This window comes from Lampetra fluviatilis, chromosome 15 (genome assembly GCF_964198595.1).
Source record: "Lampetra fluviatilis chromosome 15, kcLamFluv1.1, whole genome shotgun sequence".
In the NCBI taxonomy this organism is placed as follows: Eukaryota; Metazoa; Chordata; class Hyperoartia; order Petromyzontiformes; family Petromyzontidae; genus Lampetra; species Lampetra fluviatilis.
The window spans coordinates 9,005,486-9,015,739 of record NC_136289.1 but is presented as its reverse complement, the minus strand read 5'-3'; the positions used below and the strand labels follow the sequence as shown (position 1 = coordinate 9,015,739).

Below are 10,254 nucleotides of genomic sequence, written 5' to 3'. Positions count from 1 at the left end.
CATAAAGTTTCACGCGCAGCAGTTGTGCGGCAGAGCCTCTTCTGATGCACGTGCAGCGGTGGTGCAAGTGGCAGGGGGGATGGGTGGGAGAGTGGGGGTTGGATAAATGACTCCGTGGCCGGAGGGGGAGGAGGGGGGTGGGGTGACACGAGGAGGAGGAGGATGAGGGCGTGGCGCCTTACTCGATGATCATCGTCGTCATTATTATCGTCAGTGGGCTGTGGTCTGTTCACTGCTAGATGCATGTCTTCCCAATTTCTAGTGCGTCTCTCACAGTTGCGTCTCTCACGATGATATAAAAAAAAATACTAGCGCCCGAACAGGGACTTGAACCCTGGACCCTCAGATTAAAAGTCTGATGCTCTACCGACTGAGCTATCCGGGCTCTTAACTCCAGCGCCTTGTTGTGATCTTTTAACCTTCATCTCAAATGAAGCGTTGTGATGATGAACACGTGCGTTTGTTGTGTGTAAACTACAGTGCATCCATGCAAAACAACATCACAAATAACACGTGCGTGTCTTTGCATAACAAGTGACGTATCCATACCATGAATAAATTATATCCACTAAATATCCGTTAATCACGATTCTTAACCACGTTCATTCTCAGCCATGGTCTATCAACTGCTAGATGCAACAATTCATCTATAGCCCCACGGTGGCGATATGTTAACTATCTCGCCTGGTCTACAGCAGGTCGTGGGTTCGATCCCAACCTTGAGCCTGTATATTTGAAGCTTGCATGTCTCTCTCTATCCCCGTGGTCGCGAGGATTTTTTTCCGGGTTCTCAGGTTTTTATCGCCACATTTATAATCACGCGTTTTAGAGTATTCGGCTGCTCTCAATGTCCACGCGATAATCCACTTCGATGAGCTATCATTTGTGGCCAGGTCACTACTGAATAATTAACCCGTAAAAACAAAGTTTTTCACTATAAATCCTTTATATGCGTGGCGGCTAGAGTCCTCTCGTCCTCTGGCTTGAGATGGCTGCCACCTATGGGTCAGATGATTGCCTGCCACCATTAAGCAATTGGTAATTAAATATAATATTTTTTTTTCCTAAAAAGTGTACAAATTTGGAAAAAAAAATTCACGAAAATTAATTGTCACGCACAACGAGTCTGTGAGCAAAATGTCAGCTAGATTGGATCACGGGAAGTGGGTTAAAAACGACCGAAAGATTTGCATGGTCGTAAGCGCACAAGCAAGCAAGCAAGTGAACTTAATATAAAGGATTTAAAAATAGCCACAATGCTCAGTGGACCTTACATAGTCATTTTTTTTAAACATCGTTTTAGTTTAATTTAACTTATCTACGGCGGACGTCGCCTTGGGCTCCTTCCCTCCGTTGGCTGCCACTCTGGTTGGCCTCGACCACCGCCTCCACAAGCCGAGTCTACACCAACGGGGAGCGACCAGACTTTGAGATCGAAACGCCGACGCAAATCATTCGGGGCAATTTTTTTGTTTCACGCCAGCAGGGCCCTCACCTATAGCCTCTCCCTCCAAAGTGCAACGCTCATTGTTTTACTGAACTTAAACAATTTTTATTTTATTTCACCAGGTAAGGCCCACTGAGCTATAGTGGTCTATCGCGTGGACATGTATCGCAGCCAAATACTCTAAACGCGTGATGTCGATTCTAAATGTGGAAAGGAAAACCGGAGAAAAATCCACGCGACCACGGGGAGAGAGAGACACCGCAAACTCCAAATATACAGCAGGCGTCTGGGTCGAGATCGAACCCACGACCTCCTTCCTGTATACCAGACGAGGTAGTTAACATCTCGCCACCATTCAATAAATCTCGAATGTAGTCCATTTGAATGTCCAATTCGTTTTCATTTAATAGTGAAATAACAAGTATGCATTGATGCACAGCAATACCCCGATTGACGTCTCCCCCTTTCACGTCGTTTCGCACATACGTCGTCACTTCATTAACACCGCTGCCTGGTTTGCGTCGCCTCTTCCCCCACACTTACGTCGCTGACAACATCGTCCGTCCTTTCTCGTTATCCGTCGCCTCTCAGCCTTCGTCTCCATCTACCCTGTCAATTGCTTCGATATCGATATGCGTTGCGCCTTTCGGGAACGCATCCCCAACGTAAACCGGGGTATTGCTGTATATTTAGTGGCGGCACGGGGGGGGGGGATATAAAGGCTAATCTTGTTCATCCTTACAGTGAAAAAAAGCGGGGACGGGCACAGCATCCGTACCCCCCCCCCCCACCACTCTGTGTTTCCACAATCCATGGGGGTCGGGGCTGCAGGAGGAGGTTATGATGATGATGGTGGTGGTGTCTGCGATATGCGTCGAGGAGGATGGATTTAACTCCGAATGGAAGAGGTAATGGGCGGTGGTGTAGAACGACGGCGTTGTTCGTGGCAGCCAAACGAGAGAGGAAGGCGACAGAGAGGACGCCCCAACGCTGCGAAGAAGCTCGATCGAGATCAGCTCGTGCGCTGGACCCACGCGGATAGTACCATCGGTGCATCAGCACGGTCGTGAGGTGACGATGATGGAACGAGTCCGTGAGGGATCGCCATCATCACGATGATGGCGACGATGGTGATGGAACGAGTCCATGAAGAAGCGCGTGACCCACAGACGATTATATTCTTGGTTCTTTCGGTAAAGTCACGTAAAAACCCCCAACAATTTAAATAAAATGAAAAGAATAAAATACAATTAAAAACATTTTAATAAAAAAAAATACATTGAAAATAATAAAAGCAGTGGGTTTTTTGCTTTTATTATTTTCAATGTATTTTTATATTTTTATTGTGGGTTTTTTGCTATTATTATTATTATTTTAAAAAAATAATTTTATTATTTTTATTGTAAAAAAATATTTTATTTTACTTACATTTTATTTTTAAGAAATATGTTTTAAAAATTATAATTACGTGACTTTACCGAAAAAAAAACAAGAATATGAATTCCTGCAGTCACGATGGTTTCAAGCCACAGACGATCAATTATCGGTTCCTCCCCGGCTGAGCCCGAGCCAGCGATGTGCCGCGCATGAGGAATTTACGAACGGCGTCTCTATTTTTGTGGCTCAACGTGAAGTCGATAACTTCAACGCGGCCTTTGAATGCAACTTGTGTGCTGGGAGTAACCACCACATCACTCCGCCCCCCCCCCCCCGAATGTGCCCCATCGCGTCTGAAGTGGGAAGATAAGCAGGCCTTCAGCCGAGTTGGAACTTGGATGAGTGATCGCCCGGCGTGCCATGTGGTGGTGGTGGTGGTTGCGTGCGCACTGCGCTGTGAGCCCTAGGGGCTGAGTGCGATTCCCGGCACAAGGCTCATTGACATCTGTGATGAATATGTGAGCCGGGCACATGTCTCTCCTAGGTCTGCTCAACCTTAAGTTAGTGTCTGGTACGGTGTGTAGCAAAAAAGAATATCAACACGTGGGAGACAAAGGCGACCAGCCGTGGTGCTGGCCACACTACCCCTTTGTTTGCGGTATCGGTATTAATAGGTGCTCGTTAGGGGCCGTCCATAAATGACGTCACGCACCTGGGGGGGGGGGGGGAGTCCGACATTTGTGACGATGTGTGACGAGGGGGGGGAGAGATGTGACGTCACATCAAAATGTGCAACTTTAAATAAATATAGACAACACGTTATACTTAATGAAATGGACTTTTTAACAAATGTTTTCTCCTACAACATCAGAGTGCAGCGCCACATTAAATACACACTACAATGACAATAGTTTAAAGCGATTTGAAGCATGTTTTATTTTGGGGGGGGGGGAGCAGAGCTTTGTGACGTCACATTTGAGGGGGGGGTCTGACTTTTTGTGACGCCGTGTGACGAAGGGGGGGGAGGTCAAAAATCGTCCAAAATCGCGTGACGTCATTTATAGACGGCCCCTTAATAGCACATCCACCAACAGTCTGTACGACTATAGACATGTATTTGTCTTTGCGTGTTGATGTATTGTTTTTTTGTTACGTTGATGACCGGCGAGGTGAAGTAAGGCCAAATAACCCCGGCTTGTGGAGAGGCTCTCATCCGGCAGTGGTCTGACGTGTGCGTGAACGTTGGCACGCCGTTTCAAATGACAGAGGAGTCAGCCATGTGGCATCCCCCACGCACATCCTCTGAGCCCATGTGCTGAAGAAACACAAACATGGGCGACCTCATGTGGCGCGGCCGAGAGAGACAAAGACGGCAATGGGATAAACAAACTCAGAAAAAGAACGTGGAGCTTTTCCTGGTGCCAAATTGGCCTGCGACCAAATCGCCCGACATGCGATGAGCTCGTCCGATCACGCAAAGCTACGCATGTTTTTTAAGTCTGGTGAAAGCTTGGATGGGTGACCAATGATTACAATTCTTGCCAGTGCCGAATTAAGCTAGTGCGGGGCCTGTAGCATATGTTATAAAGGGGCCCTAAATACACAAATATTAAAACACAAACTTTGACTTGCATAGGAAAGTAATTGTATTTTTTTTATTTGCGATACAGCCAGATAATTCACATCGCTAACCTTAAACACCCAGTCGTTCATAAAAGTTGAAGGCGGTATAGTACTGTAGTAATAGAGCAAGTGCATAATCACTGGACCGGAATTGATAGCTTGAAAGCATTTAGCGCGGGGCCCTTGAAAGTGCGGGGCCCGTAGCTACTACACGTGTAGCTACTTGTGTGAAAGTGCGGGGCCGTAGCTACATATGTAGCTACTTTTGCGATGAGGATAATCCGCCACTGATTCTTGCCAGGCGCTGCAGGCATGGGGGCTGCGAGGTGTGGCCAGGAAATGGGCAGTTGCTGAGTGTCACCACCTCGCTACTCGTGGTCGGTATTCTTCAGCTTCTCTGGTTTTCCTCCCACGAAATACTAAACGTTTATGGGATTGGCTAAATATTCAAATTTGTCGTAGCCGCCTGGAAATATTTGTTGAGATTCATTGAGGCTTTCCTGGGTAAATAATTGGCATCAGCAGTGGTGCGAACTGCACGATGTACAGCCCTTTCGTCATCCACTGCTGGATGAGGGCCTCCCCAGACCATGGTGATTATTTGACCATACTTCACCACGCTGGTAAGTGTGGGTTTGCTGAATGCGGGTCACATCAGCCCACAACAGCTGCTGTATGCGTGGTGGTCGCCCATCCAAGCACTATCCAGGCTCACGTCCGCTTAGCTTCCGAGGTTGGACGAGATCAACCGATTTGCGGGTGACTTCACTGATGTAACAATCGCCGTGCCAATTAAAAATCACCGCGTTGTTGAGTTGATCATTTGGCAAGAACAAGCACTCGCATATAATAACAGCGTAATCACTGCTCACAGAATCAATAAAGACAAAATAACCAAGTAAATACAAAATAATTACAGCGGGGGGTTGGGTTGGGTTGGGAAAATATTGTCCAGGGCTCAGTCCCGGACAACAACAAAAAATCACATGATCCACTGCAACTATGCACTTTTCAATCTAGATTAAAAAACTAATTACTTTAGAACTGCTTTTTGTGTTTAGTTTGTCATCCTTCTCCCACACCTCCAATTAGCACGGCTGGTTACGTACAGTGCGAAAGACGTTCAACACAGATGTAGTGTCATAGCGCCGGCTGGTGGACAGCAGCGGCCACTGTGGTGGACAGACAGCGCACGTGCCGGTGAGCGCGTGCACGGGGTGTGGGCAGAGGGAGAAACTAGGGCAAGGGTCAAGGACCCCAGCTGGAAGCCCCTGGAAGCTGCTCGTGAGTTCGAGAGGGGAGGTGCGGTCAGGGCGGAGCCAGGCCGCGCTCGGAGCATAAAAGGAGCCGAGAGCGGGGGGCTCGGGGCTGCCCGTTCTGGGAATGGACTCGTCTCGTCGTCGCTGTCGTCTCGTTGCCGTCGTCGCTCAACGTCTCCGCTAGATATCGCGATACGAAGGAGAGTAATTGGCTATCTCAGTCAGCGCCTTCAGTGCTAGACGGCCAGTGTTGTGTACAGGCCCTAGGCTGAGCTACTGTGGAGAGTGTGCGGACGAGACCGTGAAAGTTGTTAATAAAGAAAGTGCCTCCTAGAAAATCTGTCTACGAATCGTTGACACTACACACACATACATGAGCTGATTTCATCACTCCATCTCCATCCGCGGTGGCGTCCTCTCGGGATATGTTCCCTGTTTTGGCTGCCACTCCATCGTTGGTCTCGACCAGCGGCCATCATCGCTCGTAGCGACGTGTCCCACGCAAGACCACTTTCATCATCTATGCCAGTGGCTCTTCACCTTTACTGCAGCCCCTGCACCCCTTTTGGTTTTCAATCGTTAAAAAAATGTATGTTCATTAAAACATAAGTGTGATGAAACGGAGTAGCTGTACCTTCTAAAAGAACCTGGCATGTCTCGCACCCGCGGAAATAACATCTCGAACCCCAGTGGGTGCATGCTTCCCAGGTTAAGAACCACTGATCTATGTAATGTCTCGAAACTGTACTCCAATCCCTGTGCCCCAATGTGGTATCTCATTGTAGCTCGAAGCACGCACCTCTGCACACCTATGTGTGCACTTTACAGTTTTTCTCACGTTTTATATATCAACGTCCACGTTTCCGATTAATACATCACAGCAGGTGGTACTCTATACAGATAGGGCCTAGGGGTTTATCCAAAGCTGTCCGGGTGATGAGCTCCGGAAAATATTTTCCTATCCCCCCTCTCCTCCTCACTCACGCCCGCCCGAAGGTACGGGAGATTGGAGGCGGCTACGGTGCTCCGCTAAAACATATACATTTCATGAGAAATTAACCCTTGCTGTACGCCGATTGCCAACCCTTAATGTTCACACACAGCGGCACGTACCCCTGCTTCTCATTATTGAGTTGTTGTTTTTTGTTCCCGAAAGCGCTGCAATCTGCTCCCGCAAGCCACATCTGCGAGGGTTATTACATGCGGTCGACGAGTGGACACTTTTGTGATGTTTTATGTACGCAAGACTTTCCGCGTGGGGAATGCAGACGGGCTTGCACGCTCTCACCCCCGGGCGTTCTTGGCTGCAGACACATTGGAGCTCGTGGAACAAAGAGAGGGGTCGAGTTCTGAAGTCTTAAAGGTTTAAAGAATTAAAAAGGTAAAGGTGCGCCGCGGTGGCGAGATGTTAGCTACCTCGCCTGCTATGCAGGAGGTCGTGGGTTCAACCCCGACCTTGTCGCCAGCTTTATATTTGGAGTTTGCGTGTCTCTCTCTCTGTCTCTCTCTCTCCCTGTGGTTGTGTGGATTTTTCTCCCGATCCTCTGGTTTTTCCCTCCACATTTAGAAACGCGCGTTTCGAGTATTTGTCCGAAATAAATGTCCACACGATAAGCCACTTCGTTGAGCTATCACGCGTGGCCAGGTCGCTTCTGAAAACACATTCCTGCGGAGGGAGGTGGTAGCAACGTTGGGTTGCTCGGTCAATGGCCAGGGTCAACGGCGGCGTGGTGTATTCCGCAAATATGGCCGACTGTGAGGGCGGGCACAAGCCGGCGTGAGTAGGTTAAACGTTGAGTTTTATAAGGGCACCACGGGGTGACTAGCCCATCCCCACCCTCCTCACCCAGCCCCTCCCCACCTTCCCCACCCAGCCCCTCCCCTCCCCACCCAACCGCTCCCTCCCCACCCTCCCCTCTCCACCCAGCCCCACCCACCCCTCCCATATTTGGAATGCACGACGGACAGAATAATCCCCTGTGGGCTGGTGTAACCAGGAGGTTCCTACCAGTAAACACAGCTACATATCTCAGTGAACCTTACCTGGTAAAAAATACAAATTGTGGTTTTGTTTCAGTCTCGCCCACGCCTCCCCGCCGGCAGCAGCGCCTCTATTTCTGTGGATCGAGCTCGAGCGAGGCCGTCTGCTCTTCCACGCTTGCAACACGTCGTGGATAAAGGTGGAAGTACACACCGACATTTTGCCCCACCAAACAAAATCGATTGTCTAATCGTATCGCCAGGCGTGTGACTCTTTCCACTCCTGTGTGGCTTCACATGGGAGCGACCCAGGCGGTTGGGCGTGATACCCGAGGGTAAATATTTCACGTACGCGCAACATGTGACCTATTTGTCCAAGGCAGACTGTGGCTTTACTTAAATAAAAGTTAAAACATTGTCTCCATTCTCCGACGTCCAAAACATTGGGCCAAACTCTTTATTTTCGCCCGACTTTCACTTGCTGCTCGCGTTATATTTGCATTCCCGTGCCTAGAGAAATTACTTTGGCGTGTGTGCGGTATATGTACATTCGGAATACCATTGGGGAATTCTATGGGGTGTTATTATAACAAATCTGCTCATGAACGGTGGCCAAAGTTCAAGTTTTAATCGTAAAAATACGGATGATGTATGCCTTGTGTTTTATTAGGTCGTACTCATTACACACAAAGCGATTGCCACAAATGAAACGCAATACCTTGTTGATCGCGTCAAGGAGCATAAACCATCACGCGAACTCCGCTCATCCTCGCAGCGAATTTTAGCTGCTGGCCATCGAACAAATTCCGTCACTGCATCGCGCGCTTTCAGATGCGCTTCTGTGGCCGTCTGGAACGCTCTTCCTTCCGATATTAGGAAGCAACTGGAGCTATGCACTTTTAAATATAGATTAATAGGGTTTTTCCCCTTTTTTTCTGGCAATAAAACTGAAACCTTTTTGCAAGGATTCACGTCTGCATTAGCCACAATACTTGCAGTCAAAATGTAAACAAAACCCCGCTATGATAATATATGCATTGTCCTTGAAACTGATTAGTCCACACCAAGGGACGGCTTTCTTTTGAGCCTCGACCCAATAGAAAGCCGTCCCTTGGTGTGGACCAATCAGTTTCAAGGACAATGCATATATTATCATAGTCTGTTTTTTGTTTGCATTTTGACTGCAAGTATTGTGGTTAATGCATGAATCCTTGTAAAAAAAGGTTTCAGTTTTGTTGCCAGAAAAAAAAGGGGAAAACCCCTATTATTATATTTTGGTACTGGCAAATGAGGTCTAATGATGTGTTATCCTCCCCCCTGCATCTCTGATTAGCATGGTTGACTACGTACGGTGTGAAAGAAGTTCAACATACATATTCGCCTGGGTATAACCCTCTCCTTGTCGGCGCTAAAATTCACGAGCTCAAATACGAACTCAATGGCATCTAATTATAATTCCAATTACCCACGTAAACCTCAACGAGTCTTCAGGAGGCCGCTACAGTGGGACGTATGAGAGGGCACCGAGGTGTCCGGAGACAACTCGCTACGCATTTCCATCTCCTGGCCAACTCGCACGGCAACGTGACAATCACTTGGTGGGGCGATAGCGCTGTAGGTAGCGCTGTAACAGCCGATAATGAATCCGCGACAGGCTGAATACAAAAAAAATGGTGTTACATTTTTTTTCAAGCCCAACTATGGAGTCATTCGGTCGTGGCTTTGCCCATCGACGCTGATTGGCCCTCGCTGCACATTAACATGATTAATCATTCATTCTGTCGCGGATTCATCATATCCTGTTAAAGCGCACTTTACATTTGCTGGTTTATCCAGGACGTTTCCGTTGCGCGTCGTCGCGTCAAGATGTTCTCTGTTCATATTTAGTTTGTTGCGGTTGCACCCGACTCAAGAGCCGCATGGCTCACAGGGCTATATACCTAATAAATGAAACTTGAAAACACGGTAAAGTCGGCCGACCTGAGTTCGATTCCCGGCCATGGGTTCTCCCTCCCCCTCTCCCACTATCAAGTAATTATAGACGGGGGTTGGGAGGGGGTAACGGATTTACATCCCATGGTGGTGGTGGGGTTTCTCTCGCTGCTAATAGACACAGCAGACGTTGTGCCGGTTTAAATTAATGTGTGTGGGGTAGAGCGGTGGTGCAGTGGTTAGCGCACTTCGCTATGAACTTGGCTACAACAGTATAATACAGTCCGTTCAATTCCCGGCCACGACTAACATCAGTGAGGCCCTTCCCATTACCATCCCCAGCGTGGTGAAATTGAGGTATGGTCAAACAACTGCCATGGCCGACACGGCGTGGAGAGCAGTCTGTCATGCAGCAGTGGATTGATAAAACGCTGTAACGTAGATAACACATTGTCCTGCGGAGGGAGCTGGTAGGAACGTTGGGTTGCTCGGTCAATGGCCAGGGTCAACGGCGGCGTGGTGTATTCCGCAAATATGGCCGACTGTGAGGGCGGGCACAAGCCGGCGTGAGTAGGTTAAACGTTGAGTTGTATAAGGGCACCACGGGGTGACCAGCCCCTCCCCACCCAGCCCCAC

General features: G+C 48.5%; 1 non-coding gene across 1 annotated transcript; it reads right to left on the bottom strand.

Moving 5' to 3' along the window:
- Nucleotides 1–312: 312 nt before the first annotated feature.
- Nucleotides 313–385, bottom strand: TRNAK-UUU (transfer RNA lysine (anticodon UUU)). Its single transcript has one exon. It is a non-coding gene; the product is annotated as a tRNA-Lys (tRNA).
- Between the last annotated feature and the right edge of the window lie 9,869 nt (nucleotides 386–10,254).